Below are 21,006 nucleotides of genomic sequence, written 5' to 3'. Positions count from 1 at the left end.
AAATGTCACTCAGCTTCTTACAGTGCAAGAACATTAAAAGCTTTAAGGCAATCATTTGCAAAGGCATGCTTAAAAGGCCTCTATATAGAAACATAGCAATGATATATTGATAGGACTGATTTTTCCCGTTTTCATTTTCAGTTACCTCAAAGCAAGCTGCAGACTAGAGCTTCACTAGCTCTGAAAAAAGTCCATTGGTAGCTCTGAAGAAAGTTTATATTCAATGGGATGTTTGCAGCTTTCTTTGTTCCATGGATGGCCATGAAGTTAAGAACTTAAAAGGTTTTAATGGCTTCAGACAAGATACAGTCTCTTAATATACAGACATAAGAACATGCAGAGGTAAGGCTGAACGCCCAAGCCCGCATCCATTCCCAGTGGTGTCAAGAGAGGGTGCTCAATACTTTCTTTAGAAGGACTAGGTAAGTATTATGTGACTATTTCATTGATTAAACCGATTAACAACAGTCAGTCTAAATCCCCAAGTAGCAGTTATGTCATGTATAAAATAGTTGGAAGAGAATATAGTAGGTTTCAGTCATAGTACTGAACATAATTGAGGGGTCAAGTCACTACTGAGCCAAGCTGCTAGGATGTGATGGTTGCTTAAACTGAACGGATGGTCTGAGCACGACAGAGACTAGCCCAGCGCCCGCACTACAGAAAGTGGCATTGTAATGGGCAGCTTTGCTGACAGTGTCCGCAGGGAGGCAAGTCCCTGCAGCTGGAGTCCTACAGGTACTGAACTCCTCTTCCACTCTGAACATGGATGTCCAGGTCAGACTCTATGGAGACACAAAAATAAACTAACTTTGCTGCATCTTAGAGATCTTCCTTTCAATTACATTTTAATTCAGCTTGGGAAAGCTTGACCTAGTACTTCTGATTTTGTGCTTTTAAATGATTTCTATTTCCAGATCCATTACATGACTTCCTCAATAAGCAAGAAATGTACTATTTCATATATTTTTAGAGACTGAGTTTTGTATATTTTAACTTTTCACTCTACAACCGCTTTCAGACCAGTAAAAGGTGTTGTAGTGTAGCCCCATCTATGTTTGTTCAAGCACCAATTAGAAATGCATTACACATGCACATACTGACAAACACCTGGCAAATACAGAAGATATGTAAATAATGTTTATGTACTTCTCCTATTCACTAACTTTTCTGGCACCATATGCCAGCAACCTCAATCCACCGTCATCAAATGAGTCAACCTGTCATGGATGCATTCCTCTTGTCTATCATGCAAAATGGAGATGCTCTCCATGCCAAAGATGCAAAGTACCTGGACCTCCAACAGTACCTGCTTTACTGAGAGAGAGCAACGGCTCATCTGAAGACATCACAAAGAGGATTTACACCACTGAAAAGGAAGTTTAATTTCTCCTTGGTATATGCTGCTTGTCTCAAAAGTGTCACGGACAGTGACATTTAAAATCATGATGCTCCTATACACCAAAAAAAGCCATACATTGAGATTTGGCATGATTTCAGGAAGGGAACACCATCAAACCCTGTATAATATGAGTACAACGCCCAGACTTGCCAACAGAGACATTAAAAAATAGAGTCAATGGCAATTACAATATTCCTAGCCCAAATGGTAGCTAAAACTTTATCCCACCCTATAATGGCATGTATTGTGTGTAGGCCCTACATTTCAATAAAAGGAAGCAAATGCTTTTAAGAGCACACTGGAGAGTTTTTATGAGATATGCGATCTACAAGGAAGACTATTGTCCCTCAATAAACATTTGTTGACTAAACGTGCTATTGCAATTAACATAACCCTTATTGAAATGATAAAGGATACTGAAGTTTAACTTAAAGAAAACTACTGAGCAGTAACAGCAGTAAGTATGTAAAAAACATTCATTTATATTTATATTATTATATTTATATTTTAGTTGTACTGGTGTAAAAATCCTCCATACATGCAGGAGGTGTGGAGGAGCCTTTTGTGGTCCCAGAGCAAACCCACCCAAATCTGCCCAGGCTGATGCTTTCCCAACAGCAACAGCCACCGGGGCTCAGCCAAGCGCCACGGCAGCATGCGGAGTCCGCGACTCTGCCATACGCACGTGCCTGCCTGCGGCAAAACACACGCTGCCCCAAAAGCACAGCTCCTAAGGCCTGCGGTCCTGCCTCAGCCTGCCCCTGTTGCTCAGGCACGCATCAGGCCCTCATGTGAAAGCTGATGGTCTACACAGTAGGGGTATATGAACAGAGGTGTAGGGGAAGGCTCCTATACTACTGATTCTCTGAGTACTGCCAGCCCATAGGATCATGTTGCCTTCGCTCCATAATCTGGAAGGCATAAAGTCACCGTGGCAGGAGACCTGAAGAAGTGTTATGATTAAACTGGTGACATAGGTACTGGCAAAGAGCTCCTACGGATGCTTGGGAAAACACTGAGCAAACATCCCATCCATATCCAAACCTCCCATTTGGCAAGCTCCTGATCTGCAGCAGTGCTGAACATAAGCCTGCAAATGGAAGCGCTGGTAGATCTGATACTAAATACTAAGGGACGCCACAAGCCCTTAAGAAAAAAGATATCCGTATTTCAGCTCAGACATTCAAACTTAATAGAAATATTTTAAGAACATTCCTTACTAAGGACATATGCCTTCATTTTTCACCTTTGCCATATGATAACAACATTCATTTTCCTCACGTGGGGCTCTGAAAAAGCCTACGAAAGTTGTGAAGCACTGAGCCATCACAGTTATTTTCTCTTCCTTGCATATGGTAGCATCTAGCAGTCCCAGGCCAGGATACAGGCACACTGGATGCTGTGCTCTGAGAGAACAAAAAAGATGGTTCTTGCCTCAGAGAGTCACATTTAAACATAAATAAAAGGCCAATAAGTGGATATGGATGGTTGACGAGGAAGTACGAGAAAACAAAGAGACAGCATCAGTCAACACAAGAGGCAGTGGCTGTAACACATCGCTAACCTACTTTTTTTTTTTTTGTAGGGATTATGATAGAGGAGATTTTAAGAAGGGATTTAAAAGGAGAAAATGAGGTTAAGTGTGTTGATGTCTGCCCACAGCTCATCCTTAACTTCAGCAGTAGCGATGAATAAAGCCCACAGATACTGGTTTGAATACACGGCAGGTTAGTGATGAAGCTGATGTTGCAGGTGAACTGGAGGGATGTGTGGATGGATGGGCCAGAAAGGGTCTGGATATGAAATCAGGCTGCTTCTTACTACCATAATTGTAAGAGAGAGAGAGGAATATTACAGAAATGCTCACAAGACAAATTTCTTTTTACAGCAGGTTTGAACAACGTAATAGCTACACAAGCTATATGTGCACCATGCTTGACAGTGGACTGAGGGGTGGCGTTGCTTCATGACGACAGGCATCCCTAGGCCTGGCTCCTCAATACCTCTCAGCCCACAGACATCTCTGGAGGAAGAAGCATGCCTTATTCAACATCCTTCACAGTTGATTTTTTTAAGCCCAGGACATCATTAGCTAAGTTGTTTTCATGAGTTACTGTTTTCTAATGACTCCTAAAATATCTGTATGCAACAGCTGGAAACTTCTGTGCTCCACAACTAATTTGGTCTTTTGTAAATTGATTTACAACTGTACTTGCTATTTAAGTCTGGTAGAAAATATTTCAGATAATATTTTTTCTGTCATCTCCTTAGCTAATATCCAACCTAAACCTCCCCTGGCACAACTTGAGGCCATTTCCTCTCTTCCTATCGCTTGTTACTAGGGAAAAGAGACCGACCCCCACCTTGCTACAGCCTCCTTTCAGGTAGTTGTAGAGAGCAATAAGGTCTCCCCTCAGCCTCCTCTTCTCCAGATTAAACAACCCCAGCTCCCTCAGCCGCTCCCCGTAAGACTTGTGCTCCAGACCCTTCACCAGCTTTGTCGCCCTTCTTTGGACATGCTCCAGTACCTCGATGTCCTTCTTGTAGTGAGGGGCCCAAAACTGAACACACTACTCGAGGTGCGGCCTCACCAGTGCCAAGTACAGGGAGACAATTGCTTCCCTTGTCCTGCTGGCCACACTATTTCTGATACAAGCCAGGATGCCATTGACCTTCTTGGACACCTGGGCACACTGCTGGCTCATATTCATAAAACTGTTGACCAGCACCCCCAGGTCCTTTTCCACCAGGCAGCTCTCCAGCCACTCTTCCCCCAGCCTGTAGCATTGCATGGGGCTGTTGTGACCCAAGTGCAGGACCCGGCACTGAGCCATATTGAACCTCACACAGTTGGCCTCGGCGCATCGGTCCAGCCTGTCCAGGTCCCTCTGTAGGGCCTTCCTGCCCTCCAGCAGATCAACAGTTCCACCCAACTTGGTGCCATCTGCAAACTTACTGAGGGTGCACTCGATTCCCTTGTCCAGATCATTGATAAAAATATTAAACAGAACTGGCCCCAACACTGAGCCCTGGGGAACACCACTTGTGGCCGGCCACCAACTGGATTTAAACTCCATTCACCACAACTCTTTGGGCCTGGCCATCCAGCCAGTTTTTTACCCAGCAAAGACTACGCCTGTCCAAGCCATGAGCAGCCAGTTTCTCCAGGAGAATGCTGTGGGAAACAGTGACAAAAGCTTTACTAAAGTCCAGGTAGGCAACATGCGCAGCCTTTCCCTCACGCACTCAGTGGGTCACCTTGTCATAGAAGGAGATCAGGTTAGTCAAGCAGGACCTGCCTTTCATAAACCCACGCTGACTGGACCTGATGCCTTGGTTGTCCCGTACGTGCTGCGTGATGACACTCAGGATGATCTGCTCCATAACCTTCCCCAGCACCGAGGTCAGGCTGACAGGCCTGTAGTTCCCCGGATCCTCCTTCCGGCCCTTCTTGTACATGGGCATCACATTTGCTAACTTCCAGTCGACTGGGACCTCCCCGGTTAGCCAGGACTGCTGGTAGATGATGGAAAGTGGCTTGGTGAGCACTTCTGCTGGCTCCCTCAGTACCCTTGGGTGGATCCCATCTGGCCCCATAGACTTGTGTGTGTCTAAGTGGTGTAGCAGGTCACTAACCATTTCCTCTCGGATTATGGGGCTTCATTCTGCTCCCTGTCCCTGTCTTCTAGCTCAGGGAGGTGGGTACCCAGAGGAAAACTGGTCTGACTATTAAAGACTGAGGCAAAGAAGGCACTAAGTACCTCAGCCTTTTCCTCATCCTTTGTCACTATGTTTCCCCCTGCATCCAATAAAGGATAGATATTCTCCTTAGCTCCCCTTTTGTTGCTAATGTATTTATAGAAACATTTTTTATTGTATGTTATGGCAGCAGCCAAATTAAGAACACTGTGTCCTGTCCAGCCCAGTCAGTCGTTCATAGCGAGCAATCCCACAGAGCAGCGCCTGGCTCAGGGAGAGTGGCACTGCCTTCCAGGCTCCACCAGCTACAGGGATGACATCTCCACTGATCTGAATGGAGATGCTGCACTCACATGAGGACCCAGCTGCTCAGAAGTAACTCAACGTGCGTGTGGCAGCCTGAAGCTGAATTCTACCCCACAACTGGGTACCTACACTCCCTTCAGACTACAGCATCCTATAAGGCTCTTTCAAGATGCAACTTACAGCACAACAAAATAAGCCTCCAAAATAAGTTAAATGAACCATGTCCTAAAAGTAGCTACTTCCCTCCCCTGACTAGAGGGAGACCTCGGGTGATCAGCTCTGCTGCAGACATCCTCCGAGAGTCCTGAAGAGCACTCCAGGACGGTGAAGCACAAAATGTGTGTATTCATATTTTAGTGCTTTATTTGGGGCTGGGTATTCTTCTGCTGTTAAAAGCAGAGTTATGTTCCTGACAATAGTAATGACAGAACTAAATGAAGAAAATAGAGTTCAGAGAGGCAGAGCTTTGGATGAACAAACCTTACTAATTGACTGGCTACCAGCTATCTAAATAGATTAAAAGAATTATTATTACAGCTCTAGTTTAACAGTTTGGAAAAGTGACATTTAAAGTCGCTACTTAACATTCAGACATCCTTAATGCTATGCAGTAAATTTGTTATTTAAAACCTATTTGTAAATACATGGTAACTCTTGTGAGTTAATGGCAGCATTCAAAAGTATTGGGAAGAGCAAATCAAAATGCATCCATTTTTGAGAAATGAAGTATTTTCGTGACTTCATGTTCTCATGAGATAGGAACCATAAAAAACATGCCCATTGCAACATGTACAATAGCCCAGAAAAATGCCATTTTTGGTACACTATCTTCAGATCGAGTCAGATGAAATCAGATTTTCAAATCCATGAAAGACAAGTCATCTGAAAGCACTGTCATGCTTCCCCGATGCCATCTTCATAAGTCAGAACACTAAATGTGAAAGTTCATACTTTTGATTTCCTAGAAGATACCAATGAAGTATCATATTTTCCCCTTCTTATTAAAGGCCACTTCCTGGGGGGAAAAAAGTGTGCATGCTTGAGTCACTCTTACTTATCCTGGATGGACACAGACTATGCTGTCCCAGTTGAGTGATTTAAAATTGTATTTATTGTCATGTTTCGTGATTGAAGAGGTCAAAGCCTTCCCTGGGGAAAACAACCATAAGGTGTTCTGCAGATCAATTTAAGGAATACGTGTGTTAACTTCTTAGCTTCACAAGGTTAATGTGTGCCTCGGTTTCACTGTAAATAACATGACCACCTTATTAACCAGGAGAAAGACAGTAACTTTCATGTCTATAGAGTAGAAATGAATTCTTTTCTTACATTTCCCCTCCCCCCTCAAAATATGCAAAGCAAATTTTGATATTCCCAACCCTATATATCAAAGAACATTCAGGTTCAAAGTCAAGTACTAGAAAGTCAAGAAATGCCAGAACAAATTTAGTTCAGCTCCCTTGTGTTTATACATTAAGATGAAATATTCAATTACATGATGATGTGCTATTTTTTTTGACTGCATTATCTGTGTTTTAAATAACAAGAAACAAATTCCATAGTGACCTGATTTGACAAGATATTCAGATGTCTATCTCATTTCAAATACAATAATACAATAATTAAAGTTACTTATCTCGCTGAGAGAAGTATAAGGTCAGAGAAAAAGTTTCCTAAGAACACCTGTGAGTTCGATTTTTTTTCTATTTTCAGTAGACAAAACATTTTTGGACATAAAATATATCTTCCACCAGCAAATACTGCTTGATAGTATGCTGTGATCTAATTTTGAATGAACAAAACCAGAACAAATCTCCTTTTGCCTAATTTTTTTCAAACAGGTCTATCACAATGACTAGCTTATCAAAATATTTCAACTCACATTCTAAAAATACCAGCTATTTATTATTTTAATCTGCTGTGCAGACATCAGTCTAACACTCAATTAGAGTAAGTGGTTATGAATCATGCACATTTCAGGAATATCTGGCTCTCTGAACAACGTTTGGGTTTTAAATCTTTATTGATAAAAATATCTTACTTCCAACAGAAATCTACATACAAATGTGAAAATTAGGGCGAGAGCAGTGAGCCTGCTTTACGGCTGAGAGGTGTCTGGGCTTGGCTAGTTGCCTTCTCTGCCTACTTCCACCTTGGCTCAGATAATTGGAATAAAGATGAATGAAAATTTAGGCCTGCAGTATTAATAGTAACTATTTGTTATTTAAATTTCCTTTTCCACACTGAATGATTGCAAGAATGTGTGCTCAGAATTAAAAGGCTGCTCTTTAGCAACAGCACATTGATTTCTTGGGGTCCTTGCAAAGCTTTTCACATTGTTTCTGGACTACAGCTCTACACCCCTCTAACTGCCTGTCAGACATCATTTCTGCTTTATGAATAAATAATATGATGCCCAGGGGAAACGTTGGGCTAAGACAAAAAAATCAATATGTGTCTAGCACGTGTTAGGCAGTTGTTCAGCTGAAGTCTGTCTCAAATATGTAGAGTAATTTTAATAACAAAACAAATGCTTTCTAAACTGAGCTTAAAGGAGGGTTATTAAGAAAGCACTACCGCTATGTCACTGCGTATCCTATTTGAAGAATAATAATATTGTCCTCTTAAAATTTGAATAGATATTCTGATTGCAAAGTGTTTGGTGAATACTTATCTACAAATTTCAAATATTCATGTTACAGAGATACAGTAGCAACTGATTTTTTACTCTGTTCCTCTTGGAGTAGTTTCGGTGCACATTTGCATAGTAAAGCTGTTATTACAACTGACTTATTTTTTATTTTAAAAACACCTACTTCCAAAATTGCCTTTTTTTTTTTTTTTTTTTTTTTGCAGAGGGGCCTGGGATCAAAAGTGAAACAAAAGCAGGGTAAATTAATCATTCATGCAGCTCCGTAATCGCCTTAGTCATTCCTGCAACATTAGCCTGTTTTTGCAGTCAGCGTAGTTTGTTGCTCTGACACCACCACTGTAGCCCTGCAGATGCGAACCCACCGCAGCAATATTTGAATCGTTCCACTTCTACAGGATGGGTCTATATAAAATGACCTTAACTCCTGTCGCGAGGTGGTTCTTTAATTCCTGTACATTATGTCTGAGAAGGGCAGGTTTTGTTAAGCGCACCATATAGTGAGCAGCATCAGTAGGAATCGCTGCTCGCTTCTTTTCCCACACCTTATGGAAGGTGGACCTGCACAAGCTTTACTCCTGCACCTCCTTCCTTCCACCTCCGTGTCCTCCAGCACCAGGAAAGCTTGGGCTGTGCCAGGCGGCAGCGCTCAGGCCCTGCCGATGGCGCACGTCACCTCCCTTCCCGGCTCACCGAGGGCCAGCGGGGCCCAAGTCTCATGGATCCTCACCTCCTCAAAAACGCTGCCTTCCCACTGTGTTCCTTGCAAACATCGACCTTGCAGTGGAAAACTATGAGGAGGTGGCTGGGTTATTTTGGGACAGGGGGCAAGCTGCCGGTGCTTGCTGCCAGCAGCCCTCAAAACAGCCGCAGGCATCCAGACTCAGCAGCATGGCCACACAAACAGCAAAGGAGAAAGAAAACTAAGAGGTAAAGGCAAGACGGCAAGCTGTAGTCAGACTCGCTGATGACCTGTGAGATCACTGACTCCAAGTCACCAACATCCAGCCCAGGGACACTGCTCTCAAAGGGTTTTTTTCGCCCCCCTGCTGTTATGCAGACCTTTTAGTGCAGATTGTCCCTTTGGGAGCACGCTGACAAGGTGGCTCCTCCTGTTACGTTCAGTGTAATGAAAAGCACAAACTTCATGTATTTATGACCCTTTCAGATTGAGGAGCCACAGCTGAGTGCCCTTGCCTGGGGGCGCTTACTCCTGCAGGAGAGCTGGCCATCTGGAAGGGCAATCTAAGGAAAGCAGAGGGAAAACCTGACATCTCAGGGAAGGAAACCTGCAGACGTGCAGAAGCTACCACTGATGGCGGCAGAGATAAGAGATGTCTTGAGGCTCACACTAGCTAACGTGGTGGAGCCCATTAGCATCAACACCAACAGAAAATGCTTTTACCAATTCAAAGAAAGTGAAGTGCTAAAGACAAAGTGAGGGGGCTTTCCAGAAAAAAAAACAAAACCAAAAAAACCCACCCAACAAAAAACCTCACAAACAAAACCCCAAAACCACCAAAAATCCACACAAGCAAAAAAGAGAAGCCTCAGGCTGAAGCTTGTATGATTTTTTATTCATGCTGAATATATGCAAACTCCAACCCCTGGCCACAGCAGTGGACTGTTTGCGTGTGAACATTATTAGGGAAACAGGCAGGACAGAAACTTAAAGCAGAGCAGCTATTCCCAAATTATTTCCAAAACAGGCAAGCTGTACATTTTAAGCACCAAATCACGTGTCCCGTGCACTGAAGCGGCCTTGAGAGAAGTGCCTCTTCATCCCTTATCGCTGCCTTTCCGGCAGCCGGCACGGTTGGGCTTCTGACAGCGCTCCCCCAGTCTTGATGAGTGCTCAGATGTCAGCAAGCCTTCTCTTGCCGGCACATGGCTGACCTGCTCGCACCCTGTCCTTCAACCACACACCTTGTGCCTCCGCCATGCCAATGCCAGGCCAGACAACCCAGAGCAGAGACACAGGCAACATGGCAGACCACCTCGAAGCCCAGACACGACCACCACACATGTCAAACCAGGCCTGCGTGTCCTGCATGAGACACAGGTTTGCAGGGGAGGGCCTGCAAACACCTCAGCTGTCCTGCTACAGAGACCTACCCGAGACCCCTGCCCTACTCTTCACCCCTCGCACGTCCCTCAACCCACAACATCTATCACAGGAAACTGCCATTCGTCCACTTGTAAGAAAATGACTGCACAACAGGTATTTCTGCCAACCCTCAGGTGACAGGACCACTTCACCTTGGACACTTCACCAACAACTACTTGACTCACACTTTCTTACGCTTTTTATGCTATGTAAATGAATAATTATGCTTCCTAAAACTGACACTGGCTGTAACCTCTCGACCTTGACGAGGCAGAGCCATACCAACCTCGGGGGAACCCCTCGGTGAAATACGCAGACCCTTGCGTGCACGCAGCACCTGGAGATGTGGTTCCACACGGAGAGACCCTCAATGGCCTGACTCAGTCCACCCACCTCCTCTATCACTGGCCACACTTGCCTTCCCCACCTCCATCTGAAGGCACTTCCTTCAGCCACTCTCTAAACCATAGCTGTAAGGTGATCCATGAGAAGGTTGTTTATTTTTTTACAAAGTCAAAAATCCCACACTGCCAGGCTAAAGTTTGGTATTATTTCTCTACCAACAAAGCTGGGTGAAAGGAACCTTCCAGCCTCACTCAAGGCCAAAAAACTGCTTCTGGATTGTACCATACATAGGATCAGAGAAGTAAATCCAGATTTTTAAAAGACCCTAAAACCCCAATAAAACAATATTTTTTTTTCAGCTCTAAGATTCCCAACTTTTTTGAACGGGAAAGAAAATTCGCTGGACCTACAGCTGTGCTCAGATGGCACCGTGTGGCTGTCTAACGCTGATGGAAGATTACATGGCATGATAACCTGTTCACAACTTCTAATTTCTCATGCAAGAGTTTAGGTTATCCAGGTCCTTTAGGCATGCAGCAGTCATCAACACATTTTTATTACAAACAGAATTTCCAAAATGATGAGCTATTCAACAGGGAAGAGAGAGAGAAAACCCCTCACCTTTCAGAGGTGTTTCATTTCCAGAGCTGAGTATCTTTTACAGAGAATGAGAGTTCAGAACTAAAACGCTTAATCTTTGACAGATTTAAAGACAACTATCACAATCCTCTGGCTTCTACAAGGTAAGACTCCAGAAGTATGTGTGATATTAAATTGATCTTACATTAATTCTATCTTTAAGGTGTCTGGTCAAGCTCGTTGATTTCTATGTTCATTTTAAAGATAAATACTATCAAGAAGCAATGTTTCCATCAATCATATGTCAGTTATATTTATGCACTTCTCATGGGCTCAAGATTTGATATTGAAGCATCTCTGTACTATGTACAGATAACAAAAAGAGACTGAGAGAGGGACTCTGAGTATATTCACACAAACTCGTACAACCAGTCCCTGTAGCTTAGGAGGTACCTGGTCAGACAAGTTGTGGTAACTGTGTATGTTATCAGAGGTGTGCTCTCAGCTTCTGCAAAGGCAAAGTTAAACCAATAAGCTTCTCTGAGCAAACCAGCTTTCCTTTAGGAAAAGCTAGGAACGTGTGCCAGGTCAGTTACTGCAATGTGGTTACCTTCAAGGTTCTTCACTTACCATCTTATTGACATTTGCATTAGCAAAGCACTGATTCCATGGCAAGTTTCAAGGCTATCATTGCACTAAGGAAGGGACTTGAAATATTCCCACTATTTCTCAACTCAGCCACAAATTGAGTGCACTACATACAACCAAATCCGGTCCAGTACCACAGCATCACTTATTAGAAACAGCCACCCAGCAAGGGCTGGGATACTTGGAATAAAAAATAACTGCAGTGTTTGAAAATTCACCATCTGCCAGGTGTTGGCAGTGGCGACCCAATATAAATTTGATGTTGCTAAAACCTCATCAGACCTCCAGTAAATGAATGCAAGCAGCACCAGTCTACATACTGAAGACTGGATCTCATCAGCCTCCGTGCAAAGGTACCAGATATGACTTGCAGACTGCATGCCCAGGCTAACATCCTAACCACAGTATTCTTTTCCATACCCTCCACAGTGGGATAGCTTTGTAACTTGAACATGAAATATGAACCCCCAGCTGTCTATTTTGTTATTTATTTTCCATCCATACCAATGGAGACCTCATTTGCTATGCTTTCAAACCAGGCTTTGAAACAAGCAAATGCAATGTATAGATCTGCAGCATCGACAGCAATCGCAACAGCAGAAGCAGCTTTTAAGAACTTGGCAAAGTGAGCAAAGACGGCAATTTCCAATGAGGCAGTCATCACTCTACTTGACCAAAACAGATCCACTGACCAAAACTCCCATCACGTGGGGCAGGAAAGCCCACGCCAGCGCTGCAAAGCACATGGTACCTCTCGCACAGCTCCAGGGAGACAACCAGCTGGAAGCCTGGGATGCTGAGGGGTAAGGAAAGGCTTTCTGAACAATCATATACAAACTCACATCCAGCTGATTTTACCTTTCAGCTGGGACTGGTGCTGCTGCTTTTTAAGACATGAAAACAACAACTGCATTTTCAAAATGTATCACATCTTTATTTTATACGCACACACACACTGGCATCTCAACAGCACACCATGGATCATAAAGCTGTAAGCAACAGCTTCTGTAAAAGCTACTTGTAACATTGCTGCTACCCAGTTTAATTGCTTAGCACCGGCATCTTCATAAATTACAGAGGTCTTCACAAAACTGGACTAAAGCTGAGCTGACCACCACAGGAAACAGAACACAGTCGCATAAATCATTACCTTGGAGTCTCTGTAGAGCTTGATGTTCAAGTGATATACAGTATTGACAAACGTTTCCTCCTAGGCAAAAAAAAGAAAGAATAATTCACAATTCTGAATTCAATTATGCCACATATGTGAGAACATAACAGACAATATATGTTATCTCCTGTTTCTTCAAATTTAAAATCATATCCGGAGAAACGTACTTTAGAAAAAGGTTTCCTTCCTGTATTTAAAATACCTGAGAGTAACTAACACAGTTTTTAAACCCCTTTTTATTATTTTTGTGTGTGCACTATCTTCTGATTTTCAAAGATCTGATAAAGAAGTTAGGCTGAGAATTAGGACATTTTTTCCCTCACCTGTGCAATGTTGCCAATAATACGGATTTCATAGACCAAATCAGAATTAAAGGCTCCTATATGTGAAGTTAAGGTAGCTTATACCCCTGCAGCGACAGTATCTTCAGAGAGATTTCTGCAGCTGCTTGGGTTTTATGAGCAGAAACTCATTGTTACTTAGTAATTATATTGGTTTGGTATCTAAAGAAAGAGCATCCAAGTCAGTGATGAGAGATTTACTAGGAACAGAGAGAGGTAAAGAGGTTGCAAACTTTCCATTAGCACCAGCCTTGCAACACATACTTTCAGTTACGGGATAACAGAGTGGCCATGTGGTTGCAATCAGTCCTGCAATGCCTACATAATAAAAATGTTGAACTTCTCAGACTGATCTTCTTTCCATTGCCTAAGTGAAAAATTAAACTAACTTGGTTTGTAAATTGACTTAGCTAGAAGAAAGTACCTTCCCTTCCCTGGATATTTATGTCAGATTTAAAGGGTCTTACTTCATTAACTTTGTAGGGAACTGGCTTGCTATAGTATTGTAAGACTAGTTTAAAACAAAGTTAGAGCATATCTACAGCAAGTGGTTGCAAGAACTTATTTAAAGGACTTCCCAAATTAATTTAGTTAAAACTACTGTCCAACTTTTCAAATAAATTAGGCTGTACAGTGCTAACCAGTAAGATTAGGAAATCTAATTACCACCAAAGTAAGCAGAAATAGATATAAAATAGACTATTTCTGAAGGAATACGCCATTTCTTCTACACTATTAATTTTCAGAAGAGACTCGAGTCTCTAAAGTAGCTCGAGTCTCTAAATCAGGGATCCTGTCAGGCTATCTGCTTGTTCTGACCACAGAAGGATATACTGATTCAATTACTTTCTTTTGACGTAAACCCAAATTAAAATTGGTGTAAGTGCCTATTACAATTCAAACTTTTTGCACAAAGACAGAAATAAGTTCTTTTTTTTGTAAGCATTAACCAGTTGCTTTGCTCGTTCAGCTCCCCCCCGCCCCTTACTGGTGTAGGCTACTAAAAATAAAGCAGTGCAAGCTCCTGGAGAACTGTTGCTTAGCTACATTCTCAATTATCACAATGCTGGCCTTACTCATTCAGTGTCAAGGTCAAAGCAATTGTTTCTTTACTTTAATGATGAAGTATCCTGTTTATAAAAATCTTATCTGTTTCCTACTTGGTAAAATATTGCACATTTCAGTCAATCATTGCTGGCTAGTCCTCCTGAGAGACAAAGTGTGAGAACATAACCGGCAGTGTTAATTTTTGCCCTTAACGGAGAGCTTTTTTCCCAACTCCACCCAGAATGCCAACTGCCTCACAGTGACACACAGGCAACTAATTATACCAACATTTCTTTCCTTCTTTGCTGTAGCCAGACAAGCATGGCAGAAATGCAGTAGTTGTATATTTATTCTTATTCTTCCCCCCATCCAATGACAAACGTAAAGTAAAGCGGCAGTTTTCAATAGTGTGAACCTGTAAGTCAGCATTGTGGGAAACGTAAAGCAGAGAAGGAATTTCCCCATCAGTTTTAAACATGAGAATTTTTTGGTTCCTCTTTGCCTTTGAGGGCAGGTGTTCAACTGCAAAGACTGCGATTCTCCCCAGGCTAGTCCGGGCTGCTGAATATTTCATAGCCCCTGAGAAACGCAGCTGTAATCAACTTGCAAATAATGAAATGGGCAGTGATAATAGAGCAGAGGTAAAGTGCGCCATTAGAAAGCATCAGTGCTTTGGCTGCTGCTGCAGTCTTGCTGTAGCATTTTATCAGGTTATTTGATAAAATAGTAATGCTACCAACTACGAAATCAAAATGAATGCTATGCCAAAAACATCAGAAAGCGTCTCAGGTGGCCAACATGAATAGCAAAGAGAAAAAATCAGAGAAAGTGCCAAAGGAATCACATTCAGGACCGAAACTCCATTAAATGTATTAATCACGTGCCAATTACACACAACCATGCTAGGGTATTAATAGAAAAGTAAGTTTACAAGAGTTACTTAAGGCAGGAAAAGTTTTATAAATATTAAAATAAAACAAAGAAAATATTTAAGAAGCAGTAAACATGTTCATTTTCATCAAAGCTTGCAGAGTAACCCAGCTGCTGTCCTAAGTTCTTTGTAACAGGATCTTGAGGTTTGACATCTGGAACCTCAGATGTTTACAGTGTCCCCTCTGCACTGTTTAGCGCTGGCGAGCATCGAAAGGCAGCAAAAGACCAACAGTGAGATTACTATAATGGCATGTCCTGAAGATATGACATGAGCTATGATTAAGAATTCCATGTTGAAAACCAGGATTGAGCAAGAGGTGAAATGAAACGGGCAGTGATCAGGCAGATAGCAAGATGTACCTGTGAATTATGCAGGGAAGCTCCACAGAAAGTATTTCTTCATCTCACTTCAGAAACCCCCCCAAAACCTGACTGTTCCTGAGCTGCCCCAGGTTTCTGAGGAACAAAGCACTGACTGCTTGTACAAACGTAAGTTAATGTCACAGATGAGGCTACAGTAGTTATGTGGTAAAAGGGGCAAGTCCATACAAAACGACCCATATGGATGATCAGTGAGACACCCTACATGAGTATTTCCTATTGACAAAGATGACCTCTACCCATCTTTATGAATGTGGATGGAGGTGTGACTCACACACTGACTCTCTACTCTGATCTGCAATGATAAGCATGGATAAGTCTGTATGTAGGAAAGGGCTACCTCAAATTACTTTCTCCTAACCTCCTCCAGAGCAAGGGGAGTGGTGACTGAGGCAAACATAGTCTCACAGGCATGGCTTTTGTTAACCTCGTGGTCTGCTATGTATTGTTAGCACAGGTGAATTCCACTGCACAGCCAGTGTCCAGACTCTAAAATATTAGAATAGAATAGTTCAGTTGGAAGGGACCTACAATGATCATCTAGTCCAACTTCAGGGCCGACCAAAAGTTAAAGCCTGTTATTAAGGGCATTGTCCAAATGCCTCTTAAACACCGAGAAGCTTGGGGCATCGACCATCTCTCGAGGAAGCCTGTTCCAGTGTTTGACCACCCTATTGGTAAAGAAATGCCTCCTAATGTCCAGTCTAAACCTCTCCTGGCACAGCTTTGAACCATTCCCACGTGTCCTATCGCTGGATACCCGGGAGAAGAGATCAGCACCTCCCTCTCCACTTCCCCTCCTCAGGAAGCTGTAGAGAGCAATGAGGTCACCCCTCAGCCTCCTTTTCTCCAAACTAGACAAACCCAGAGTCCTCCGCCACCCCTCATAGGACACGCCTTCCAGCCCTTTCACCAGCAAACAGCTGGCGAAAACAGCTGTATCTGAAGTGACTCTACATGATGTGCAACTGTGGGGAAAAGCAGATGAGAAACAAGCACCGGCTGAATAATAAACGTAGTGCTCCAGTCTCGCCTGTCAGAAATGCAGCAATCCTCCGGAAGTGCCATGTGGCAGGTGCACCCTCCTCCTACATGCTCCAGTGCAGAAAAGGGTAGAGACTATCTTGCCCAGCCCACATTTCCCCAGGCACCAGAGGAAACCCTGCTGAACCACGACGCCCACAGTCCTTTCTCATTCTCCCTCCAAGCAAGGACTGCTTTCTGATGGTTACACACTGGTAACATGCCAAAGTGGTAGGCAATTCACAGAAGGATGACGTTGGCTCCATAAGTTAACTTCTCATACTCACAAGAATAAGCTGAGTCTTATTCCTAGAAATTAAAAGAAGGTCTGGATGCAGGACTGCTGGTAGGTTCACATGCAACACTGCATGTTGCAAAGAGAAGTCTTGACAGAAGCGTGAGGTTGCTCAATGGGATACTGCAAACACATGTGCAAGCACAAAGCCAACAGTAGCAGGAAATAAAAATTGCTACACTCTTTGAGAAAGAACTTCTGCGTTCAGGAAAGACTTCAGTTAATGTCAGCCTAATCATTTTCTACATGTTTCAAAAAGTACTTCATAGGAACTCCAAGAATCCAAGCAGATTGTAAAAGAAATATTAATGAAGTTGATAAACACATCCTTTTCCTTCGGTCCCTTTGTACTTGCTATGTTCTCTACACAGATACTCTCTATTTTCATTTCTCTCCGCACCAGCAACAGATACAGTAGGTGGATAGGTTTAATATTGCCAAAGGAAATCTGGTCTACACGTGTTCAGTGCAGCAGGGGGAAATCAGCTCTCTCTAACATCCCAGAAACATCATCTGTCACTCTGAAAGAAAGTGGTGTCTCAGGGTGATACTGCACTAGAGTAATTCCCATGCTTTGATAATCAAAGGACTCCTCCTAGTGTTATCTTCCATCTGCCAGAGAAGAGATCACACAGATAGACCTTCCAGCCAGATGGAGTCACCAAAAATTCTCTTCATCTATCAGAAAGCTCAGACATAACTGAGATGCATTCATTGATATTCTCCTGCTCTCACCTCCTGCAAATACCCAAAGATAAATTACTCAGACAAACTCAGATTTAGACTTTAAATGTCACAGGCAAATCTTATGCACCTCATTTTTCCTTTCACTTTTTTTTCTGGCATGAAAGAAGTATTCTTATTAACTCACTGGGGATCACATCTTCCTTTTACTATCTCGGAAAAAGTACAACATGACAGACAGACCTTGTACAATATAAGGCTGGCGGAACTCTCTCCAGGTTTATCCATTAAAAACCCAAAAATCTATTTCAACAGTTGTGAATTTTCTGCAGTATCGCTTCTTCTGGATATCAGCATCCCAGTCTGACCCTTCCATAAAATGGTAAGGCTATGGTGTTACAGGCTCCTGTAATTCATGAAGTGTCTTTTTTTTTTTTTTGATTTACGTATATAGAACTAGTTTTGGAGCAAGGATTATTAGGAGATATACATATAAAAAATAAATAAATATATATATTTATATACATACACAGAGGCAGTCTTACCATCAAGGGACTCCCAAACAATGTCCAACTCCAAAGTGGGGCTCTCACTCCCCAACTGACTCTTACAAGCCACCGAGGCAGGCAGCAGTTCACTGCTCACACATCTCCTTTTCCTTGGACTCTGCTGAGAGCCTTCTAAAATTTGCAGAATCATACTAAATCTTTCCAAGACTACATATTTGCCAACATGTTGAGAAAAAGACTGTAATGGCATTTCCTGATGATAAGTACCAGAGGTGAGGCTGGCAGCAGTGCTGCATATTACAGCTGGCTGGCGCTTCCCCCTTTCCAGAGCCACTTTCAACTGTTAAAAAATGCAGCCTCTTGCTAAATGTCCATTAAAACAATGCACATGTTGCTGAAAATAAAGCCAAAAAAAAGTACTTTTCACTGCCCAAGTTAAAAGGTCTCGGCATCCTTTTTCTCTGAGAAGCTCTAATATCTCTACTCTTTGAAGCAGGGACTTGATGTGACCTAGGAAAAAGCTTTATGTCTGAGAGATGCTTTTTACTGCCTTCTGAAATGGGAAAAGCGTAATCTTGTGAAAACAGGAACAAGAATAAGGAAACAGGGGAAGATTAAGGAAAAGAGGGGGAAATTGGAACTGAGAGATACGTGGGGAAGATGATGGATGAGCATAGGCAAGGAAATTTGGCTGGGGAGTCAGAGAGAAAAGCAGGGTGAAGGAGGGTGAGAGAGTAGCAAGGAAGGAAGGTGAGAGAGTCAGTTGCTCTAAGCAAAAGCTAAGGAGGCAAAAATGGGTGAAAAAGGAGGGTGAGATGAGAACAGGGTGAGCTGAGACCAACATGCAGCTGGTACAAAGGGAGACTGGCACTGGCTTAGCAGAGACAGGAGGACACAGAGCTGAGGCTGCAGTAAGAGAGATCTGAGAGTTGCATGGGAGGCTGGCAACAACGCAGAGTCAAGCGAACGACAGGAAAGTCATGTACGTCCATTTGGGCAAAAAGAGAAAATGGACAGATTGCTAAGATAGGAAGAGTGGCTGTGGAGGGAAATACACCTAGGAGAGTTGTAACCGTGAAGAAAAGAGGCACGAATAAGGCTTAGGAAAAGACAAACAACATAGGAGAAGAAAGAAACAGGTCTAGTCAAAAGGAGGTCAGAAGAGACCATCTTTCGGCAGAACTATGCAGGAGTCTGTACCGCTAAAGCACATTCCCCTCCAGAGGCAACTCCATGAAGGAGTGCAGGTATGTAGTCACAGTAAAATATACACTTTGGGGACAACTGGGCTAGAACATATCTTTTGCTTTACCTCATTTCTCAGCTCTGCTGGCACCAATAGCACAAAACAGTAGAGTAATAAAATGGACCGATATTACAGTATAGTTCTTTCAAACTATGAAACGGTACACTCTGTGCCTGTTAAGGATACTATACCAATTTACATGAGCTGTGGATTTTGTTCGGATTCAGATTGTCTTTCTTAGACACACCAATGGCTTGAGGGTCTGCCATACTCCCGGTGGAAAACCAGACAGGCTTGCCCTGTAATCTCTCCCACCCAGCGTCTGCCAGAGGCTGTGAGGAGTCAGCTACAGCTCTGCAGGGTGTTGATGCCTCCCATCCTTGCACTGCCTCCAGCGCAGCTAGTGCTCTCCAGGTACAACCACGGGGTTGGAATAACTGACCCTCAACTTCTGCTGGATGAGACAGGGACAAGGCTGGCAAACTGCATGTGAAGCAAGCAAGATGGATGGCCAGATCTTTTTGGTGCTTGTGATGGAAGGAGAAAAAACACCCACAGAAGTAAACAAAGGTCTGAAACCTGCCAGAAACTCAGGCACTCTTGTCACTACACCCCTCCCCAGGTTTCCAGAGGCTGGCAAGCAAAGCAGGGGTGTGTGGGGCTCCCTTTGAACTCCACACCCAGGTGCTGTTCCTGCAGAAACCATGCTGCAAGGGAGGGAGAGAGACAAGAAAAGGGGGGCACACTAGTCTAAGTGTGCCCTTAATTATTTCCATGGTAACTAGTAGGTACGCAACCACCCCCCTTATGCTGTATTCTCTTTGTCCATTTTAATTCATGGAACTGGTGTGCAGAGCCCAGGAAAAACGACTATGAGATTTATTTCTTTATTGAAAAAGCTGCAGAAGCGGTGCTGCTGATGGCTGCTGCTAGAGTTATAGATGCATCAGGGTAAAATACTGTGCTGAAAACCTTTCCCATGACCCAGTACGGAAGTAGTTTTTAAAGTAACTCAGCAATACACTTAGATGTCAACAGCAGCCTCTTAGCTACTGGAAAAAAGTAGGGAGGGGAGACTTCACTGCTGCCTGATACAGGTGTTCCAGTAAAGTCTAATTTCATATAATCGGCTAGAGCAAGTTCAAGGGAAAATCTGGGGTGAGGGAGAGATAGGAAAGGCAAGATAATAAGCAGCAGTCATCCAAAACCATAAAAGCTGATTTCCTGGTATTCCACCTACCCATGAACTGTGGGTTCTGTGCCCAAATCACCCTGAAAGCCTCAGGTAATGTTTTTTTCAGTCCTCAGCTAGAGAAGTCCAACTGTTACAGATACTGAAACTTACAATACAAGAAAATATCTGGCAAGAGTTTACTATATGCACCTTGAAAGAAGTGCAGGAAAACTTGAGCCTCACCTCTTACTCAGAACATTGAACAGTATAAAACACACACTATTAATAGCGGTACCTAATTTATGAATTTTTTCAGAAAAAAATCAAACAGAATAAGCTTATAAAAGCTTTCTCCCAGAATTTCCCCATGTCCTGCAGAGTACTCTCCAACAACGTGTGATCTGGTTCACAGCTCTTGAGCCAAAGAGGTGAGGTTACCATCTCCTATCTCCAGAGACCTTTCTGT

At 43.0% G+C, this 21,006-nt stretch overlaps 1 protein-coding gene across 3 annotated transcripts in view; it reads right to left on the bottom strand.

Annotated features, from left to right (window-relative positions):
- Positions 1–21,006, bottom strand: part of PAG1 (phosphoprotein membrane anchor with glycosphingolipid microdomains 1) — a 115,524-nt gene that overhangs the window by 76,029 nt on the left and 18,489 nt on the right. For all 3 annotated transcript variants that reach the window (XM_087750910.1, XM_087750955.1, XM_087750903.1), the window contains exon 2: positions 12,887–12,946. The gene's annotated coding sequence lies outside the window, so the exon portion shown is untranslated. The remainder of the gene's footprint in view (positions 1–12,886; positions 12,947–21,006) is intronic.

This window comes from Nipponia nippon, unplaced genomic scaffold (genome assembly GCF_047370975.1).
Source record: "Nipponia nippon isolate SJK-2023a ecotype South Korea unplaced genomic scaffold, ASM4737097v1 scaffold_1, whole genome shotgun sequence".
Classification (NCBI taxonomy): domain Eukaryota; kingdom Metazoa; phylum Chordata; class Aves; order Pelecaniformes; family Threskiornithidae; genus Nipponia; species Nipponia nippon.
Note: the sequence above shows the minus strand (reverse complement) of the source record. Positions and strands in the feature narration are given on the sequence as shown.